The sequence below is a fragment of the Balaenoptera borealis genome (genome assembly GCF_965194805.1).
Source record: "Balaenoptera borealis genome assembly, chromosome: 12".
In the NCBI taxonomy this organism is placed as follows: domain Eukaryota; kingdom Metazoa; phylum Chordata; class Mammalia; order Artiodactyla; family Balaenopteridae; genus Balaenoptera; species Balaenoptera borealis.
In genome coordinates this window covers 80,813,459-80,836,553 of record NC_138869.1, presented here as the reverse complement: position 1 = coordinate 80,836,553, position 23,095 = coordinate 80,813,459, and the positions used below count along the sequence as shown (strand labels likewise).

General features: G+C 41.9%; 1 protein-coding gene across 31 annotated transcripts in view; it reads right to left on the bottom strand.

Annotated features, from left to right (window-relative positions):
- ADGRF4 (adhesion G protein-coupled receptor F4) overlaps window positions 1-22,579 on the bottom strand; it is a 78,399-nt gene extending 55,820 nt beyond the window's left edge. For 7 of the 31 annotated variants that reach the window (XM_082347595.1, XM_082347585.1, XM_082347612.1 and 4 more), the window contains exon 1: window positions 431-4,642. The gene's annotated coding sequence lies outside the window, so the exon portion shown is untranslated. Of the gene's footprint in view, window positions 1-430; window positions 5,286-5,309 lie in introns of those variants that run through there. The other 24 variants (XM_082347604.1, XM_082347600.1, XM_082347602.1 and 21 more) reach the window with 8 other exon arrangements.
- Window positions 22,580-23,095: the final 516 nt, after the last annotated feature.

Here is a 23,095-nt window from a genome sequence, read left to right as displayed (position 1 = left end):
GACAGCTTTGTCAACCCCACTAAAAGAAGAAACTATTAAAGCATGCTTCATAAAACAAAATCTAGCTTTACACTCAGCCTGAAGGAAGGGATTGAAAACTAGTTTGCTCATGCAATTTATCAAGTAAGGGGGACTATTGGAGAACAGAGAATCTAATTGCCTAACAAAGGGCTTTGCATTTTCACCCCTAGAAGTGAGCAATTTAGAGCCTGACAAACGACTTTTTAAAGAAAAACAAGTGTAAAAGAGACTGAGGAAATACTCCAAACTGGAGTTAGCCAACCTCTAAATAATGGTAGGGAAGGTTCCTGCAGAAGCAAGCATTCCAGAAAATAGCATCATAAATCACACATTTCCCCCATTCTGGAATATGTCTAACCACAATCCTGCCTTCAGTAGGAAAAGGTGTTGTCATGGCGTGTGTACTCACAGCATCCAGGAGACCCAGCAGCCCAGCAGGAGGGTCGACGCTGGGCTCCCCACCATCACCGTGCTGGCTCCGGAACCTCCCAAGGTCCCCGTCAGTGGCTGGGATCTGTCTTCTCCATATTTGAAAGGAAGTCCAGGAGGCCCCGGTGTAAACCAGCCGCCGTGGTGAGAAGCCGATGGGAGAACTGTAAACCTTCCCTGAGTTTCAAGGCTTGTGTAAGTCTGTGATTCACTGCCCAGTGGGTCCGTCAAACACGTCTAAGAGAAATTACAGGTTTCTCTCGTCTGAAGCAAATCCATTAAAATGAGTCACTTGTTTGTCTTTTCATTCCTCCTCTCTATCTCAGATGATCACATGAGACTCTGCTGTCCCTACTGCACTGGGGTAATTAGAACGCAGGGGGTAAAATGCCAGGTTGTGTCACTGTTGTTGATTTTAAAAGGCGACCACATTTTTGCCTGTGCTGACGTTGAACGTGGAAAACACTGACTAGGACACTGCTTAGTACATCGTGATCCAATCCCTACCTTAACACCAAAGATATTTTTGTTTTATTTTTTAATGACTGACCCAAGGAGTTCTTACTGAGCCTCTACCTTGGTGCACAGCCGTGGGGAATTCAGATATAGATTTCCACTTGAGGGAAACTTCCCTTGATCTGACTTGGGACAGGGTAGCCAGTTGGATTGTCCTTCTCACCCCCAGATAGTCCCACACATCCCAATTCTAGTGTCTCCCATTTACTACCTACCTTCCTGGCCCCCCAAATCCAAGGCAAACCTCCATTTGAATATTACCAGAGGAGATGTTGGCATGAAGGAGAAATAAGTGAAAGGAGTTTTGTTACGTCTTTTGTAGTCATGAGGCTCGAGGAGGCGACGCTGTGGAAATAGGTCATTCCATTTTGGTCACTAGTTAAGTACTGTGTCATTTGGAAATCAAAAAAGCCAGTATCATCAAGCCTTTGGTTGTGTCATCAAAGGACTTTATTAAACATAGTCTATGTGCAAAGCACCTTGCTCTGCTCTTTGGACATACAAACGTGAGTGACATAGTGAAGAACAAGAGTAATTCTGTCCCCAAAGGTTTACAGTCTTATCTGGGAAAGAAAATACATGCACACAAAAAAGCTAAAAGTAAATAAACAATATTACACAGTAAATACTGACTATAGAGTGAATGGCACAGATGATAAATATTGTAGGAAATCAGTGGGGAGAATCAGCACTTCTGGTTGGACAGGTCAGGGAAGACTTCACAGAGAAGGCAAAAAGTGATGCAGAGCTCAGAGTGCCCTGAATATATGTACACTCTCTGACATACACTGTTTCCAGGGCAGGGAACCATATATCACAACTCTGGAAACATTGAATGAAAAGATCCTGCCGCATATTTTGCTGGCTGGTGGCCCTGATGAAAGAGACTGAATCCAACACTTAACACTTTCATGTAGCTGTCAATGAACCAACTCCATGAGAGTGTCTCATCCAAACACAGGCCAAAGGTCATGGCTGTGTGTTTGGTTGTGTGTGTGTGTGTGTTTGTGGGTGTGTGCATGAATTCACAGGTACTCTAATAAAAACAGCTAACATTTTAATGGCCAATTATTATTTGCCAAGTACTAGTCTAAGTATTTTACCTACATTTATTCATTTAATCTTTACAACAACCCTATGAGGTAGGCTCCATTATCCTCAGTTTCTGGCTGGGAAAACCAAAGTCGCAGGAATTTAAATAACTCTCCCAAGGATTATCAAGTACTAGGTGCTCTACCCAAGAATCTGCCTTAGACACTGTTACCACCAGTTTCTCCTTGAGTCACCTGACCAAGTCACTTCCTTGGTGAGGTGTGAATGGGACATTGCATCTGTCTCCACCCTGGGTCTTCCATGGTCAGCCTGATCCGTGCAATTCCTTGACACCTTTCAGGATGGGGCAGACTGGGCTGTGGGTAGCAGGAGAGAAGGCTCAGCTTCTTCAAGGGATTCCCAGATGATTCCGGAGTTTCTCTGTGAGCATCCATGAGCCTTTCTTAATTAATAATAATCCCAAGATAGAGTGTCTTTCCCGCCATCTTCTCTTAAGGAGTGAGTACATCTGGGCAGAGTGTGCTTTCATACTAGATGTGATTGCTCAGTGCACAGTACAGATGGAAGGCCAACCTCTCTCTCTCTCTCTCTGTCTCTGTCTATCTCGTGTTCAGTGGTCCCATCTGTAAAACAAGGCAATTGGACTCAGTCTTTTCTAAAGTTTTTTCAGAGTTAAAATCCTGTAACCATTTAGCTCCATGGGATTCCATCTTCACTTCAATATGTTGACTCAGGATAAATGACATTTCTTCATACTGAAATCTCTGCATTGAGAAAACCAGGACTGTGCCCGTCCCATTCTCTTCCCTTGAAGAGACCCTACAGAGACACTGGGAAATGTCAAATTAAAACTTCTTTCTGACTTCATTTGTAAAGGGTGCAATTGTTGTCCCAAGATGAGCAATGCCACTTAAGGTGACTCATTCTCCCGGTTTGTATATTTTTCTACCTGCTGATTATTATACTTTTGCTTTCTCAAACTTTCCTACTTAGAGGAAGTTTTTTGTAGTTAAAAAAGTGAGAGAGAGACCCTACTCATTCACAAAGTGAGTCTCCCTTTCCCATTTGTAATGTTACATCATTAATACTGGGTTCTTGGTAGGATAATTAGGGGCTACCCATTGCCCCTTTTCCTTTATCCACTAATTTTCTTCTGCTACATCTGCCTGTGTGCTGGCTTTATAAAGGAACTTCTTCTTCTCTTTTTTTTTCTAGAAAGGTTTTTACCTATAATACTGCTTTCCTATCAGGTGGCTCCTGATTTGAATGTTGAATTTGTTCACATACAATGTTAAGGAAATGAGTAGCTCTCTACTGGAAATACAATATTTCTCCTTCCTCACCACAGGTTTCAAAACACCATATTGTTGGTAGGGGTTAATCTTACATAGTCAGAGTAGGGCAGAGAGGCCCTTGGTGGCTCCTTGGTCTTGAGGTGAAAGTCCAGGCCTGGAAGCCAGCAGACTTGGGTTTCTACCTCTGGCTCAAGCCTTGATTAGCTGTTACCCATCACTCCAGACTTCAGTCTCCTTAACTTAAAATAAACACATTTCTGGCTCAAAAGCTCTGTGCTTTTTGCTTGACTCACAGCCAAAGAAGTTGCATCTAAGCCCAAGCCAGGCTGACCATACAATCAATTTAAATTTGGAGGAGTTTAACATACTGGCTCTTGGATTCCTTTTGTCCGAAGAACCAGCAATGACCTACTTAGAGTCGGCCCAACTGTTGGTGACTATTTATGAGGGCCTTCCCTCAGCAACCCACAGAATCCAGCCAGCTGACATCCCAGGCCACCATTGCCAAGCTGAGCCAGAGCTCTCTTCCTGGGGATAAACGTGATTCCAACAGCATGGAGCTAGAGACCCTGACAAGACCAAGGTTCCGCTGTCCCCCTGTGGAAACCCAGCATGGCATATATATATGTTGACAGTGGGTTGGGGGGGAATCATTAGCAGCACAGAACAGCTCAGACAGGGGGCTTCCATCCTCTCCACACTTCATGCCCTCCTCCATCAGCACCACTGAGAGGGAGGCTTCCCTCATACTCCCCAGAGGCAAGAAGACAGGAATCTGCACATTCCTCCTGGGGGCCCTGCGCTCCTGAAATGTATGACCTGGTCAAGAACAGACAATCACAGCTTTAATGTACAAGCAGCAAGATCCAAAAGCCTCATGACAACTGCATCATGGATTCACTCTTTCTTGAACAATAAGCCCCTTTGGGTAGAACCCCCTTGGCAAATGGTGAGTCTCTTCCCTTTAAGTCACTCTGGAATACAGGGAACAGCTTTGTTCTCTCATCCGCAAATGCTGAGTTACAGACCTTGTCTCTCTGCAAGCTGGACCACGTCCTTTCCTCTTGGAAAAAGACCTCTTTTTTGTACAAGGCCCTGGGTTGCTGCAGAAGGTCTCAGCCACAGAGGCTGCTGGAGCCGGATGTACTGGGGTCGGGGAGGGAGGCTTTCTCTACAGCTCTCTGCCTCTGTCACTCTATGTGTCTCTGTGTGTGTTGCTCTCTCTGTTTCTTTCTGTATTTCTCTGCGTCTCTCTCTGTAACCCTCAGCCTCTCTTTGCATCTCTCTGTCTCGCTGTGAAGGTGGAGGTCCCGGCGTGGGTGTCTCCATCTCCCTGTCTGGTCTTCTCTCTCTAGATCTAGAGGGAAATGGAGATAGAGGATTGGAAGACTTGGCTGCACATGTTGGGGTATCTGGCGGCTCTCTTCCAACTCTGAGTTGCCATGCCATGTCGCTAAGTGTCCCTGTCTGTTTCACCCTGTGGTTCCCTTCCCTCTGTTTCTCTCTGTCTCAGACCCTCCTGCAAATGTAAATTAACTTCTACACTATCTCCGAGGTCTCACATGGATAGTGTGTGTCATAATTCCTTGATCTTTTAACACTGGGGAAGAGAGGGGGCAACAGTGGGAAATTGGGGGATGTTGTTGATATCATGGAGGATGTCCTGGGGATGGAGAACTAAAGGGGAGGAAAAGAGGGAGCAGCTGGGTAGCGCTAGCGCATCTGCTCACTCCCCTCGCAAATACACTCAGGCTGAGTTACACGCATCCTCGGACAGGCCTGACTGTTTTGCAGGGACAATAAAAATCTCAGAAGTCCAAGAATTAGAAGTGTGAATATATCTCTAACCAGAGCTAGGTGACAGTAGGTTGTATGAGAAGAATCCTTTCAACCAAGAAAAAATCATTTCTGATTAGAATTAATCAAATTGTGATTTTTTTAAAGAAATATCACATACAGGCCATGTATATGGGGTCCCCTTTGCTTTGTACTCACCTCCCAAGTTAGGAGTATAGCCTGGTTTGCTAGATTGGCCCTTTGGTGGGATGATGAGAAAAATCAGAAGAAATGTTCCATGGAAGACAAAAGGATAGTTGGATTTGTCGTTAGTAGTCTGTTTTCGATTATCACAATTACTGAAAGCACATGGAGAATTATTTCGCTAAGCATAGTATATAGGCTTAGTGAAAAAAGTCAGACAGAGAAAGACAAATGCTGTATGTTATCACTTATATATGGAATCTAAAAAATAAAAACAAATCAGTGAATATAACAAAAAAGAAACAGACTCACAGATATAGAGGAGAAATTAGTAGTTACCAGTGGGGGGAAGGGGCAAGATAGGGGTAGGGGATTAAGAGGTACAAACTACTGGGTATAAAATAAGCTACAAGAATATATTGTACAGCAAGAGGAATATAGCAATTATTTTGTAATAACTTTAAATGGGGTATAGTCTATAAAAATACTGAATCACTCTGCTATACACCTGAAACTAACATAATATGGTAAATCAACTATATCTCAATTTTTTAAAAAAAGCATATGGAGAATTGTGACCTACAGCAGTTTATTTCACGCTTTTACTCCATCCTTCTCCTTTTTTGTTTTAGAACCACTGACCACATGGGAACAGGCTGGTGTGAGAGATCCTCCTCTTCCCTGGAAGAGCCTGGATCCCTCTCCTGAAGGAGCCTCTAGTTTGGGAGGGAGGTGGGGAGAAGGCAATTGAGTACCGTGGAGAGAGAGAGAAACAGGAAAATGACCCCTAGTCCTCGAAATTCTCAACAGTACCATCATGCCCTTGTGATGCACCTGGGTCTAAAGTATCCTTGTGTTTCAGGTCTATGTTGTGGATTGGAAATATAGTAACTCACTGATGGAATTATTACCACGTGAGCATAGGTTCATTCATCATATCGGATAGAAAATGAACACAGACAAGTATGTTTATTATCCTAGTTTTGGGGAGCTGGGATTGACACTTCCTAGGCAGGCACCCCAAGGAGAAAGAGTTAAATCTGGACTGTAGGAGATAGTGACCTAGAAGTCAGAGACCTACAAAGTAGGAAAGGAGAAGAGAGATGATAGCCTACTTCCTCTGAGTAGGGCTAAAAACACTGACTTGCAATGTCTACAGCTAGTGGACAGAGTGAAGGAAGGATTGCAAGAAGTTAGGACAAATTTGCCTAAAACCCAGACAGTGGTTCTTAACCCTGGCACCACATTAGAATCACTGGGGAGCTTTAAAAAAAAAAAAAAAAAGAAGACTCTGTTCTACACCAAGAGTTTTTGGTTTAAATTTTCTTGGGTGGAACCTGGACAGTGGTATTTTTTACAAGCTCTCTAGGTGTTTCTGAGGTGCAGCCAGTGTGGAAAACCACTGACGCAGACAATCAACCAGCTGATAATGAACTTCTGGGTATAATCCTAACTTACCTTGCCTGTAAAAACATGAAGAGAAGGGGACAAAATAACTATTTTCTATAACCCTGAAGAGCAGAATTTCCCTGTGGTGGCTGAATGGATAAATACCAAAAACATGTAAAGGAGCAAATGCTAAGCTCCTTTTTTTTTTTTTTTTTTTAGGAATTCCTTTATTTTTTAATTTTTATTTATTTATTTAATTTATTTTTGTCTGTGTTGGGTCTTCGTTTCTGTGCGAGGGCTTTCTCTAGTTGCGGCAAGCGGGGGCCACTCTTCATCGCGGTGCGCAGGCCTCTCACTATCACGGCCTCTCTTGTTGCAGAGCACAGGCTCCAGACGCACAGGCTCAGTAGTTGTGGCTCACGGGCCTCGTTGCTCCGCGGCATGTGGGATCCTCCCAGACAAGGGCTCGAACCCGTGTCCCCTGCATTGGCAGGCAGATTCTCAACCACTGCGCCACCAGGGAAGCCCTTTTTTTTTTTTAATTTATTTATTTTTTTCAAGTAAATTGAAGTCATGTGTGCACCCTTTATTCCAACCTAAGTCATTCAAATGGATGAAAATTTCAGGATGAAAATCATCAAAGGGACTTATCAGAATCATCACCAATGCAGTTACTGCTTTGGGTAAATTCATCAAAATTGGAAAAAATTATAACTACTGATAAATTTGTTGACAAAATTCTCAAAATCTGAGCATGAGTCCATGTTTTTCTGAAGCACATTAATGTTTATTAAGAGTCTCATCATGTTCTTCCTCATACCTAAAATTAATCAAATAAAACATTTAAGGGATGATACAACAAATTTTCATAGAGTTAGCACGACCCAGCCCAGGCATTCCAAAGGATTCTAAAAAATGGAATAGGGGGAGGAGTTGAATGGTTAGTTAAGGTCAACAAATCAAGATGAAAAGTATTCTGTTTGTTTAACATTTTTAATCCATATTGAAAAAATTCTTTACTGTCATTTTGTTTTAAATTTTAAATATAGTTGTTTTCATTTTTATCAAAATTAATAACATTTATTTCTGTTTATTACTAAAATTATGTTTCTCTGTGCAGCAAAATGAGTACTTTGTGTTTTATGTGGTAATGACCTTTACTATACTTTGCAGTATGGCCTGTTTTGATAGTTATACTGCTACCTGGGGCCCAGAATTTTCTGACATCTTCCTTACTATCCAGCGCTACCTTATCATAGCACTGGGGACCACAACTCTGGAATGCTATCTTTCCCCAAGTTTCAGCAACAGAGTGATTAATTTTTAATGCATTTTTAGCCTTTTCTCAATTCTTTTCACCAAACTGAACATTTTCTAAAGTTGACGTTTTTGTGTATTTCACTTACAAGACAGATTGCTCTCTGAATAAAGTGACATATTTTATTTATCTAATTTATTTCAACTTTTTAATTTTATATTGGAGTATAGTTGATTAACAATGTTGTGTTAGTTTCAGGTGTACAGCAAAGTGACTCAGTTATACATATACATGTATTTATTCTTTTACAAATGCTTGTCCCATTTAGGTTGTTACATAATATTGAGCAGAGTTCCCTGTACTGTCCAGTAGGTCCTTGTTGGTTATCCATTTTAAGTATAGCAGTGTGTACATGTCAATCCCAAATTCCCTGACTATCCCTTCCCCCCACCCTTCCCCGCTGGTAGCCATAAGTTTGTTCTCTAAGTCTGTGAGTCTATTCTGTTTTGTAAATAAGTTCACTTGCATCATTTGTTTAAGATTCCGCATATAAGCGATATCATACGATATTTGTCTTTTCCTGTCTGACTTACTAAAAGTGATGTGATTTAATCTGGACTTCAGGAACATCATTTTTCTTCCAGATCTGTTGACATTTAGCGATAGTCATGAGCTCTTTCTCTAGTTTAGTGAAAGCAGAAAGTTTAGAAGAAGCAAAAGAGTCAGCGGCAGCACAGTAACATGAATCCAATCTTTTTTTTTTTAATTTTTATTTTTTAGCACCTTTAATTATTATTTATTTATTTATTTATTTATTTATTTATTTATTTTTTGGGCTGTGTTGGGTCTTCATTTCTGTGCGAGGGCTTCCTCTAGCTGCGGCAAGCGGGGGCCACTCTTCATCGCGGTGCGCGGGCCTCTCACTATCGCGGCCTCTCTTGCTGCGGAGCACAGGCTCCAGACGCGCAGGCTCAGTAGTTGTGGCTCACGGGCCCAGTTGCTCCGCGGCATGTGGGATCTTCCCAGACCAGGGCTCGAACCCGCGTCCCCTGCATTGGCAGGCGGATTCTCAACCACTGCGCCACCAGGAAAGCCCCAGGAATCCAATCTTTGACCACCCACTCCCCCCACCTGGCCTCCTTCCCGATTTTCTTTTGAGAAGGTCTCTAATGGTCCAGACCTCCTTCCCCAGGTCAGCCCCACCCCGTTCTGAAACGCAGGGAAGGCTGGAGTGGAACTCTTCCCTCTCAGACAGATGCTTGAAAATGTTGTTTCCGTGTAGCCCAAACCAAAAAAATATCACTACAGACATTTATTTCAGAAAAGGCTTATCTCTCAAGAACGTACAACCTGAAAAGAAACAGTCACTTCATGTGATTCTCACCAAAAACAAACAAACAAAAAACTCATGAAGCAATCACCTCAGCACGGAAATTTCACACAATAAAACGTGCCAAATACAAAGTGTTGGCATGTTTTTTATTAAGAAACTGTTTCCCTCTACCTTATTAAAAAAAAAAGTCAACAGAACAGAAACAAAAACAAAACTCAGCCCAGTGTATGATTACAAAGCTAAATCTGCAGAGATAACATTTCCAAACTTCTAACCTAAAATATTTTCTCATTCTCTGTTGACTGCTTTCCAAATCTGAAAAAGGTGCTTAAAATGTTAATTTATGTCTTTTTTCAACAGACGTAAAATAAACTTCTCATTTCTAAGCAATGTCCTAACAAAAATTAAACAACGATGTCCTAAATAGAAATTAAACAGTGCCAGCAAGGATGACTTCTTTCCGTGTGCCCTCGGCATCTAGGGAAGTCATGATCTAATGGCCTTCTGAAGCACCACCCTGGGGGGTGGGAACTTGGCTGGGGTTTGCTCCCTAGAGACATCCGGACACTCAGAGTGAAAGCTAGACAAACAGACATGACAGGAAGTGTCCCCAAGTTCCAGATTCCACAAAATGATTCCCATCTTTGTTAGCAATTTAATTTTGAAATATCTCTTCCTATCTCTATGTCGAATTCCTCCACCCCAAAGCCAAATGGTTGCCTGGCAAAGACAAAACAGGCAGAAAGAAAACACGTGAGCTGCATGCTGAGACGTGTTCTGAGTATGGCCTCATTGGAAACAAACATTTGCTTAATTTAAACACACTTGCACACACAAGTGATAGAGACCAGAGCAATTGTATAGGGTGATTTTGGGAAGAACAAAACTCTACAACTTTAACCCTTGATTAGGAAAAAAGAAAGTATTGGAATAGCAATCACGGCAATCACAAACAAGAGTCAACAAAACTCCAGACAGAACTTGATCAGACACCCAGGAGTATTTCAATCACCAGCTTCATCAGCTGACAGTCTGCGGCTCCTGCTTGCATAATTAGGTTTTGTGGTGAATTGCTGAGGCTTCCAGTGAGATCCACAAAACACTATGGAAGTTCCCAGACTGTGGGAATACACTTCAGATGATCCCAGAAGATTCCATTGCATCTGTCATGTAGACATCCCGCTGTCTCACCTCTAGTCAATGACCAATCCCATCCTCCTGCCTGAATGCAGACATTATGGAAGGCAAGAGGAGGGTAAAACAAATAGATACTGTCTATTTACTCTGTGTCCAGCACTATATCTACATTGGCTCTTTTAATACCATCGGGTAGTTCTGAGTGACTGAAGTGACCTCCACAATTTTCCAAAATTAAGGGGCTAAAAGTTGACCCTGGCTAACCTCACAGGTACTAAGTGGCATAGGTGGGATTTGAACCCAGGTCTGTGATTTTTTTCAGTATGTCGTGTAGCTTTTTTACTATAAGAGAGCTTATCTTTGTATGGGGTTAATTCTTTCAGAACATTTCACGTATAACTTTCATTTTGACATCATAAAATTTTATGTGGTAGGCAGAGAAGTTATCATTTTCCTTTTTTTTATCAAAGAGGAAATTGTCCAGATAGGAAGCGGCTTTTCAAAGATCACACCCCAAGTTCTTGGAAGAACCAGACTCTTTTGACTCCTGATCCAGGGCACTTTTAATTACATCACTCTGTCCCTGTCTTCCTTCCTGTCCTCATTGGAGATGTAAAAAGGCTGATCACCATCTCCATCCCCCACTAAATTTAGAGATAGAGATAGAAATAGAGATAGATAGAGATAGAGATAGAGATAGATGGATATAGTGATGACAGAGATATAGATAGGTAGATAGAGAGATAGATAGATAGATAGATAGATAGATAGATAGATAGATAGATGTAGATAGATGATAGAGAGATAGAGGTAGATCTAGGTTTAAATAACCTTTAAGAATGTACAAACTGAGTAGAATTGCCTTCAGAACTCCTCCAGTCTTCACCCTGACTCATCTCCATGCTGCACCCTGATGCTCAGGGTCTCACTTTTGGCTCCAGTCTAGAATGTCCCTCCTTGGGCAGAGCTCCTTTTACTCTGAGGCAACTTTTCCCACATCAAGGACCTCTTTTCTTGGGTCTTAGCCTTTTGGAATTCCTCTGACTGCCAAGAAGGAACAGTTAACTAATCAGATAAGCTGACTACCAGTCATGTGAAAATGGATACTAATGGTTTGTGATTTAGCCATCCCAGGTAAGTGTACATTCTAACATCCAAGAGGTAACCTCTCCAACAGTAGGAAGTAAAGGCACTGACCCAGGTCAGTGGGCCAAATTCTTGGGAGCAAGAATGGCTCACCACGATCCCAGCCCCACCCACAGAGCTACCCACCCATATGTTTAGATAAGTCCTCTGTTTTCTCCAGATGCTCAGTTTTTTTGTTTTGTTTTGTTTTTGTTATTCTGGTATCCAGTCTTCATGCTTTATTTATGGAATCTAATTTTCCATTTATCCTTTATTTTTTTTTCAGTTGTATATTTATTTATTTATTTATTTTTACGTCTTTATTGGAGTATAAAATGCTCAGCTTTTTAAACTTTAAATCATTTTCATTGGTTCCCCTGAGCCTTGGCCAGCTTCGCTAGCCAACCTCTTATGAATTGGATGTTTTCCTCTTCATGCATGCAGATTTCAAGCAGTGCTGAGTAATGGATGATTACTCACACCTGAAAGGTAAATAGGAAACTGGGAGGAACATAGGCAGGTGGCATCTATGTCAAGCACTTGGTAAAGGTGTACCCTGAGAACCGCCTACCCCGTGAGTCACCACAAAACCAAAGAGGGAATTTAATCTGACAGGGGCAGCCAAGATAAATTCAAGGGATTACAAACATACAAAATTTGGAAAGGAAGGTTAAGTAACTAGGTAAACCTAAATTATTGTGGCATTGCAGCACTTCTCGGACTCTATCTTATAGAAATAACTTCAAGTACAGAAAAAAGCATGATATGCAACTTTGCTGAGGGCACTTGGATATATACTAGCAAAAAAAAGACTATGAAAACAGTATAAATGTCAAATAATAATAAAGTGCACAGTAAATCTGATAAATCTATATAAAGGAATATTACACAAACATTAAAAACATTTCTTGAGAGCTTTGATAATATAATAGTATGAGGGAGCAATATTATATATATATAATATTACAATTTTATTATAGTCATGGGAACATCATTCAGTAAGATGCAATAGTTTCATGATATTTTGGTGAACTTTAGCACCATCTTATTCGACATTTGGTATTCTCCCATTTATATCACATATATATGAAGATAACTGTTCATAACTCATACATATGGAAGAGTCATGAATAATTATTTTCTAATATAAATAGAAAGAGGAAAATGTCTCCAAATTGACCTTCAGGAACTAAAAAAATCAATATGGAAACAGGGAGCCATCTAACTCTTAAACCTGAAAGAATATGTCCATCCCCTTCAGTTCTGAGTTCTGGAAAAAAGACACCTTTCCTCCTGTGGTCCCTATTGTTTCACATTCTTTCTTGTACTACATGCCTTTTCTCTATATTCACTTTACTTCTTGCTGGAATGTATCTTCTCAAACTTCTTTAATGAAGATCTCAGAGTGGTAAACTCTCTTAATCTTTGAATGTCTGAAAATACTGTTATTTTCCTCTCATTCTGGGTGATGAAATGAGGGAGTAAATAGTCAAATCATCGATGTTTCTATTCAAAGGGTAATTTGTTTACAAATTGGTCCTTGGGCAGGAAGAGACTTTGGTACCAAATAAGTTTCAAGATGGCTTTTGTGGGATGAGATCCTAGACAGAGGAAGCAACCAAGGAGAACTAAGGCACAGAGGGCTCAGGTGAATGAGTTAGAGCATCTCAGAGGCACAACCAGCATTTTGGAAGGAAGCAAGGCCCTCTGGATGAATCAATGGAGGAAGAATCGGTACTTAAAGTCTACCTTTAGGACGAGTCCACAGACACGATGATCCTCTATGTAGAGGTACACAGCTAGCAGTCATCAAACTAGGCAGGAAAAGATGGAACTGTTTTTTGCACTCTAGCTGAATTTAATTAGCACCAGTGATGGAAAATTTGCCCCCACGAGGTAAACTCATTGACTTTCAGTCTAAGCTAGGTCTCTTTCAATCAATTCGTCACTTGCTCCTTCTTCTCCTCTTCCTTCTGCCTCAGGGATGATATCCTGGCATCAGGAGAGAGGCATGCAAGGATGTGACACCAGCCACGCCAGAGACACACAACCACGTCTTTGGACGTCTGTGCTCAGCCCCGCTTGGCCCACACTGAAACATCTGTGTCCCACTCTCGTCTCCAGTAGCCAGGTCCACAGAGATCACACTGACTCTTTTCTCAAGGGCCAAAGACTGTCCAGATCATGCCCCATGCCTGCAACTTCCCAGGGGCATGGCAAACTGCCCCTCCTTCTCCACGTGTTCTTCCTCCTCTCTCTTCCTGCTCTGATTCCTTCAGGAATCACAGAGTCTTCCTCTGTCTTAAGGTCCCGTTCTTGCTCAGGGAAGCCCAGCTCTCTTCTTGGAACCAGTGGGAACATGTCATCATTCAACTGTTTTACATCAGCATCACGCATCCCTGCTTCCCCTCACCAATACCGTCCCCCCCGGAGCACAGACTGTCTGGTCATTGGTGACCCAATGCCCGTAGAGGGGACAGGACCTCCTGTGGGTGACTCAGGGTGCAAGGAAGGCTGAAATAGGAGGTCCACAGCATGAGGGACCATCACAAAAAGTGACCATGCCCGAGCTGGCACAGCAGTGACAGTGCCACTCTCGTCCAGCTATAAGACAATTTGTGACTGCGTAAGACTCTCAGAATTCTTGCCAGACCCTTGGCAAGAAGCAATCCCTTCAAACAGAAGACTGAGATAGAATTTCCTACAAGACAATTGTGCGCGGAGGTATGACTCAGAGCCTACTTGCTGATTTAGAGAATTTCTTTATGGAAATGTGAAATTTTAAAGACCAGATGTGTATGATGGTGGAAAATGTATACCTGCTACAACCAGAACATTATGTCTAGACGTGACCATCATGAATGGTATTTATTCCTATACATGATTTAATGCATAGCAACTTGTAAGGGCTATTTCAATATGGACAAAGTTTTGGGTTTTGTTATCAAATATATTTAATTTGTATTTTGCTATACAAAACCTTCACACTAACAAAGAATAATACTCCATCATTCCATTCTTTGAAAACAATGACATAATCTGAAAAATAGCTAAAACAGGAAATAATGGCTTTGGCTTATCAACAGTCAGATATTCTCAAATGTAGCGGTTAAGGACTCAATTTGCATTTCTATTGGAGGAATACACTGGACACCTATTACTACTACCACTATTGCTATTACTATCACTAATCATTTTGCCTAGCTGACCCCTTAACCCGCCCACGCTTCTCTGGAAACTGCCTACATCTTCTGGGTTTACCATGCATGCAGCGATGTTGAACGATGGGCCTGGCCAGAGCAGACTGGGTTAGGGGGAGGCAGCTGACCCAAGCTGGGTTGACCAGTCCTCACCCCAGGAATTTTCAGGAAAGAAATGGGACTCACTCTCTTCTAGAGAAGCTGAAAAAGACAGCAGCCCACAGCAGTAATTTCCAACTTTACACATTGGGATTCCCAGAGGAGCTTTTTTTTTTTTTTAATTACCAATGTCTGTCTGGTTGCCAGTGTCCAGAGCCACTGGATCAGAATTTCTGGCAGTAAGGCTCAGACACTAATATTTTTCCCAAACTTTTAATTTTGAATAGTTTCATTACTACTGAAAAGTTGAAAGAATAGTACAGTGAACCCTACATACCCTTCACCTAGATTGCACTATTTGTTAACATTTGGGGATGAGTGGGTTTTTTTTTTTAAACTCCCAAGTGATATTACTATAATGGAATTGAGAACAACCCAATTACAGAAGGAAAAATAGTGCAAAATGAAGTAGATACACCAAGAAAAACAAAGATTATAAAGACCATCCTGGTGACACTCTTTATAATCCTGTGTTTATAAGATCCTGTATTTCATGCCCTGGGTTCTATGAGATACCCCAGTATCATCATCATAAAATCACCTTCGGGGCTTAAAGTAGTGTGACTTAGGAGTTTGTTTACTACAGTCAAAAGATTCAGGAATAATATGCAGAGGTGATAAAATTCTATAACCTCATCCCTAAATTAAAAACAACAATAAAGTGTTTATTGACTTGAGAGATGAAGATTACATTAAGAGGAATATATTTTTAAAAAAACAGAAGCCGTGCATTCCCAAGAGAGTGGGATTCAAGAAATTAGACCATATGTTAAACTGTGGCTTTGTGGAAGTAGCCACTGTGTTCTAACGTAGATTGTTTTGCCACTGGTGAATTAGGTCAAATCTTGCACAAAGCAGGCGCCATACCAAGGGATTGGGGTGGGGAGGGATGGGAGTGGTTTGCCCCAGTGGGGAGAAGTATTTTATTACTCATGTGGTTTAGAATCACCAGAACCTGCTGACAATAGAAGTAGACTGACTGGGCTTCCCTGGTGGCGCAGTGGTTGAGAATCTGCCTGCCAATGCAGGGGACACGGGTTCGAGCCCTGGTCTGGGAAGATCCCACATGCCGCGGAGCAACTGGGCCCGTGAGCCACAACTACTGAGCCTGCGCGTCTGGAGCTTGTGCTCCGCAACAAGAGAGGCCGCGACAGTGAGAGGCCCGTGCACCACGATGAAGAGTGGCCCCCGCTCGCCGCAACTAGAGAAAGCCCTCGCACAGAAATGAAGACCCAACACAGCCAAAAATAAATAAATTAATTAATTAATTAATTTAAAAAAAAAGAAATAGAATTCTTAAAAAAAAAGGTAGACTGACTATAAGTTATTTCTATTTTTTTAGACATATTTGGAAATATGATTGTCTATAGACACTACTCCCCATTATTGGTTATTGCCTGGACCCAGGCAAAACACTTCCACTCCCAACCCCTGTGCCTCTGCTCCATGTCCAATTCCAAAAACACCAGGCAGTCACCAGGCTTAGAGCTGTCCCCTGATCTCATCATATTTGAAAAAGAGTCTCGGTTTCTGTTTACAAAATTTCATTTATTGGGTAAAAAGACAATGATGCCGTAACTCTATATCATGCAAATACTTTTGGAAAGGGATTTGGGTCTGTATGATCTTAGGGTACAATCCCTAAAGACAGAAAATAGTTTTTGCTGTCTTTTAAGTTTTGCAATTTTTAAGGCTAAACATTTGCCCAGAAACGTACCTGAAATCATTTCTGTGAGCTACAAATAAGCTGATTTTTCCAAACTGTAAGAATATGCATGAACTTTGTAGGGAAAATTTAATAAACCCAAATAAGGTGAGGTCCATTCAAGCCTCACTCTTTAATCTGCAAGTTTACTTTAGAGGGGAAAAACTCAAAATTCAAAGGATAAAAGTTTCTAAGCAGAACTAAACTTTCAAAATTCACACTCAACAAATACGGACAAAGAATCCTTCAGAAAAAGGAAGGAATCGAGATAAGCATCAATTCCAACTATATTTTAAGGAAGGACATGAAAGGAAATGGACAGGGAGACGTCTATGTGTCCTCCCCCACCCTCCCCGTGCAAAGAGCAACGCAAGGCAGACAAGCTTATGAGCCAAGAAAAATCTCTCCAAAGTTTATATTCCTCCTGAGAAAGTCTGATCTGAGGAAAATAATGTCCAAGATCAGGAATTCTTAATGCCATAGGTTAGTATTGGAAGTGCAGGATTTGTGTGTGTGTGTGCGTGTGTGTATCTGTGCATGCGAAGGTGTAAAAATATTCCTCTGTATTCAAGGAGACTTTAAAGCTGGTGATGACTTGATAATAAGTCAAAATTATAGATAAAACATTACAAAGTGTGATGAGGGAAAATAATGGTTAGAAAAGTGAATTAGCTTCTGTAGCTGTACTTAATCACTTTCAGGTCATGAGAAGAAGAAAATAATTCCTTTAAAGATTCCAGTTTCCTGGACTCTGATATTTGCATGGGATCAGAGAAGCAGAGAGTAATCAGTAAGAGCAAAAATATTTTCATACCAGACTAGTGCTCTTATTGAATTATGTCAAGTGCCCCCAGGTTACCAAATTCCTTTTGAATACTTATTCCCTGTCTATGTTATTAACGAAAGCCCAAATTACAAAGCCTCGAAAGTGTAGAATCATAATTGGCTGCTCAACTCTGAAATTGTCCCAAGGAAGTCCTTGGAGGGAGAGGAGCATGGGACTACTCACTGTGGCTAGCCAACGACAAAGTCACGGGCAAATTCGCCCCACTCCCTGGCAGCTGGAGACGCAGGTGTCAGTGGCTTTCCTTTGCCATACCTTGCAGCAAATTAGCAGGCTGAACTCCTGTGTCTCTGAGCTGTCAGTTTAGCCCTGAATGGTGGCTCCCCAGGCTGAGGCATTCAGGCTGGCCCTGCTCCGGCACAGGCAGCCAGCCCCATATGCAGGGGACCTGCAGCCTGACAGGCAAATCCTGCTTGGGAGTAGCTCCTGAGGTGGGAGGGGCAGAGTACTGGAGAATGGATGAGTCACACACTGGGTGACACACGCAGACTCTCACAAATAGCCAAGGCTTCCCTTTCTGGCAAGGGATCCAGGACTATAGAGGTGGCACAAGATCTGTGGTACTTGGCCATAACTACTAACGTCCTCATGCATCTGCCTAAGCCTGAAAATGGGATATAGAAAACTCAAGTGTCTGTGCTTGGAGCTCTGTCTTTGGCTGGCTTTCTGGTACCTAGGATTATGGTAGCATGGTTCTCTAATTGTTTCTGGATGTCCCTAGTTCAGGTACCAGGTGGTATTGCCATTCCTAACCTCCTTGTGGTTGGAGGGGTCAGGCAAGTTGTTCTGCTGTGGTGACCAGCAATTCAAAATGGTAGCCACTCCATCCTGGGTTCCTGAGGAATAAGCATGGGCCCTGCTGACCTGTGATGGGCATGAGCAAAATGTGACCCTTGATTGTTTCTAGTTGTTGAAATTTGGGGGCTATTTGTTACTTCAGCATAACCTAGCCTCTACTGACAGACACAAGGACCGAGGCTCTTGGAAGACAACATGCAGAGTGATGTGTCTTTCTAACTTTGAAACACTCACAGATCCTTTCCAAATTTTTTTAGCATTCGTGGACTTTCTAGCTCTCTGAAGGCCATGTTTCAAAAACCACACTCACATTTAACTAAAGCGTGGTAATTTTCAAAACCCACATTAAGGAATTCTTGTAACACAGTGAGAGGCGCTCCTCATTTTCAATTGTTGAGCTCCCTCATCCTCATTTTGCTTCCTGGATTGCTCTGGATCGTCTAGGGAACAACCAGAGATTTGAGAATCCCCTTTGGGGTTGAAATCCACTCAAGTCCATTCATCAGATGGGAAAATTCAAAATTTTCGTTGTGTATATACCATATACCCAGTGTCCCATATGTTTGTGGATATATTGATTTATGTAAATATCACTCCTGACTTCTCAGAGCTCACAGTCTAGTTGGGAAGAAAAGAAACATAAATGTGGGGAATGTACAAGGCCTTCTCAGCTAAGAGTGGAAACAGTAAGTCCAAAGCAGGGAAGGGTTGATGGAGGCTGGCCCAGGGCCATATCATGGAGCCTGCAGGGCCAGGTCAGGCCTGGAAGGACACGTCCAATTTACACTGATGGGCAGAGTTTTGCCAACAGGAAAGACTGAGGTTTGTTCATAGTTCATTTGCTCTGTAAACTTTTCTTGAGCATCTACTAGAGACCCGGAATATAAATGATGGAGGGGTTCTTGGAGATCATCCAAGCCCAACTTCACACTGCACAAAGGAGAAAACCAGCTCATTTATTTTTACCAGGGACTCTCAACTTTTGAAAAGACAAGTACTGGCCCAAATTAAATAAAGCAGAGCTCCCCAGCGTGGCTCCAATCTCATCACCAGTCGCTCCCTGACTCACACATTACACACTGGTAATGCCTTGTTGAAGCTTTTTCATCGTGTTGTTTCAAGTCTCTGAAACTTCAAATCAACTGTCTCTTTCTTGAGGAAGTCTCCTCCACAGCCTGAAGTGAAGCTGAGTATCCTCCTTTTGCATACCGTTACCTTATCACTACTTTTGTAATGTTGGGATCAGAATGTTCCCATCTGAAATCATCTTCACCAGGGTTGCAACCTAACCCGTCTTGTTCGTCTTTCTCTCGCTTACAAATTGGGTCACATTCCTTCTCCTTTCCATTAGCCTCTCCAGCAGCCTGAAAGGCCTCCGCCCATCTCCACCCAGAGCTTCACCTGGTGACTCATTCTTGTCCTAAGGTGTCTCCTCTGCTGTCGAAACATCCATGACCAACTAGCCTGGCCCAGGTCCTGCCTCCACACCACCATGGTACGTGGTACACAAAACTGACACCACCTCATCTTTGAGGTTTCGGTTCAAATGTCATCTCCTCAGAGAAGCATCCCCTGATTTGGTAGTCATTATTTACTTACCCAAGGTCATTCTGTCTTCTTTCTTGCCAAAAATCTAGATTTGATAACTCATCATTATTTTGAACCAACTGTGGCAATACAGGTCCTCTTTGCTGGTTACTGTAGGCAGATGACCATTTGTGTTCAATGAGCCTTAGGGGAAGTCTATTGGGAGAAAATAGAGCTTCTAGGAAGGATTTTTCCTGATAAAATAAGGGAGCTACACTAGGAAAAAAATAGTTATCTTGTCCCTCTTCACCTACCCCTTTCTCCCTTCTGGCTTTGGAAACTGTCGGAGGATGTAAGCTATGGCAGCTACTGCAGCTATGGCAGTTATCTTGCAGCCATGAGGCAACAAGCCTGAGGAAAATGTCAATATGTTGAGGATGGGGGAATAGAAGGATGGAAAAAGCCTTGGTCCTTAATGACACCACTAAATTACTGAACCCACTCTGGGATCAATAACCTCTGGACTTTTTAGATAAATAATTAATGCTCCTAGGACTGCTGTGACCATTAGGTTTTCTATTACTTGTAGCCAAACTGATACTCTGATTGTAGCACCCCAGTCATTCTCTATCATATTCCAATATTTTCTTCATACATATCACTAGTGCAAATGATCATGCTTATTGGAATATTTTTGTTAGTTGTCTTCCTCCACTAGAAGGTAAAGACCATGGGGGGCAGGAACCTGGTGAATTTTATCACTGCTGTATTTCCACACCTAGAACTGTGCCTGGTGCTTTGTAGGAGCTCAGTAAATACGTGTTGCACAAGTGATTGGATGAATGAACACCTCTGGTGACAATTCTTTGTTTGCTAGCTGTCTCTTATAGCAGATTATAAACTCCTTTAGATCAGAGACCTAGATTTTTATTTATTTTTATTTCCTCCCAAAGTAACAGACTGCTTGGCATACAGTAGGTAATTAATAAATATTTGAGAATGGAGACGTGATTTTGGACCCTTTCTTCAATAACCACACCTCCATGCAGGACACAGCTCCTGATCATCCAATATAGGACACCTTGGTGAAGGGATTTTGAACTGTCATCTCATGGCAGTTAAGTTTACAAGAGAATCTGATGAGAGTCTTAACCTGGCAAAAGATTTTAGAGATTGGCCTCATAGACCAAACTTCCGATGAAACACTTCCAGTAATGAAGAGCTGATCTCCTCAGAAGTCAGTGCTCACAATCACATTGCAATTATATTATTCCTCGAGTGGACTCAAATAGGTCTCTTTGTGACTGACAGCTATTGTCTTGTCTTTGAAACCCTGAAAGAAAGGCCTTCTCCACGTCTGCACACTAGCAGCTGAAGCTGGCAGGAATAAAGTTACCGTATTTCACTGCCTCTAAGATGCCATTGATTAAAAGATGCCCAATGCTTTGTGGACCTCTCAGAAACAACAATGCAGGTAATTAAACTCTGAATCAATGCTAGGAAACCATGGAACAATACCAGAGTGTATCTCAATTTCAGAGGTGCGACTTACAATTGATAAAATAGAAAATATATTTATATTTATATAAAATAATGAATGCAGAATTCCACAGCCCCTTCATGGGTTGGTCAGTCTTGCTGTGATTCTCTGGCAGGCTCATTCTGCCATGATCCTGGATGACTGATGAGATACATTCGCTCTCTTCAAACCGCTGATGTTAACTTCCCCCCAGTCCTCACACTATCAATCTCATCTCACGTTTTACAAAGAAAATAGAAACGAGGTGAGAACTCTATCCACTTCTCACCTCCAAACCCGCAAACCCACCTTCACGCAGCCCCACCTTCTCCTCCTTCCCTCCTGTCATGTTAGAAGAAGCATCTGTCTTCCTGTCAACACTTGTCTCTTCCCGGGAGCTCTGTCCCCATCTCCTCAGATCTTCTCTAGGGTGACATTCCATTAGATTTCCTATTTCCTGCCTCATCAGTCTCTCCCTCTACAATGGATCACCCCATTAACCTTCACATATACTCAGGTCTCTTCTTTCCTAAAAAACCAAAAGACTAGCTCCCCCTCCTCCTACTCACTCTGCCCCAAGACTTTCTTCTTAGCTAACCTTCTCCTGAGAACTGTCCACACGGGCTGTGTCCACTTCCTAACCTTCAGTTCTCTCTTAATTTTGCTTCCTCTTTCACGCCACTGCAGCCATCTGTACAAAGGTCACTGGCGTTTGTTCTCCATCTTAGTGAACCTATGTATTAACTCTGTGTTCTCTTCTTGCTTGCTCTCTTGGCAGCTCTCAACTCAGTTGACCACTTCTCCCTTTATAGAAACACCATTCTTTTTGTTTCGTTTTGTAGCTGACCCTTTTTAAAAAAAATTTTTTAAATTAAAGTGTAGTTGATTTGCAATGTTGTGTTAATTTCTTCTGTACAGAAAAGTAATTCAGTTAGACACATATATATTCTTTTCCATTATGGTTTATTACAGGATATTGAATATAGTTCCCTGTGCTATACAATAGGACCTTTTTGTTTATCCATTCTATATATAGTTTGCATCTGCTAATCCCAAACTCCCACTCCATCCCTCCCCAACTCCCCTCCCTCTTGGCAACCACAAGTTTGTTCTCTATGTCTGTGAGGCTGTTTATAGAAACACCATTCTTTTTTAAAATTGCTTTTCTTTAATTTCAATAAAGAAATATATAACATAAAATTTACCATTGTAACCATTTAAAAAAATTGGTAGTGTTAAGTATATTCACATTTTTATTCAATAGATCTCTAGAACTTTTTCACCCTGCAAAACCAAAACTCTATACCCATTGAACAATTACACCCCATTATTTGCACCCCCTCCCCTGGTAACCAACCTTCTACTTTCTGTTTCTATGAGTTTGACCTCTTTAGATATCTCGTATATGTGGAATCATACAATATTTGTCTTTTTGTGACTGGCTTATTTCACTTAGCATAATGTCCTCACGGTTCATCCATGTTGTCGCTGAATAATATTCCACTGTGTGTATATTACCACATGTCTGTCCATTCATCTGTCAACGGACAGTGGGCTGTGTGTCCTCACCTTCTGATTTCCTCTCTGGTCTCTTCTCTAGCAACTTCTGAGTGTGGAGTTTCCCAAGCCAGCTCCTCGTCTCTCTGCTTCACTTCCTCTCCTCCCTCCCTTCCTCTTTCTCTTTCCCTAGAGGAGCTCATCCAGTTCCACAGCTTAGATCTCCAGCCACGTTTCTTTTCTAAGCTCCACATTCACATGTCAGCAAGTCCTATGACTTCTTCCTCAAAAGAGATCCCAACTCTGTCCA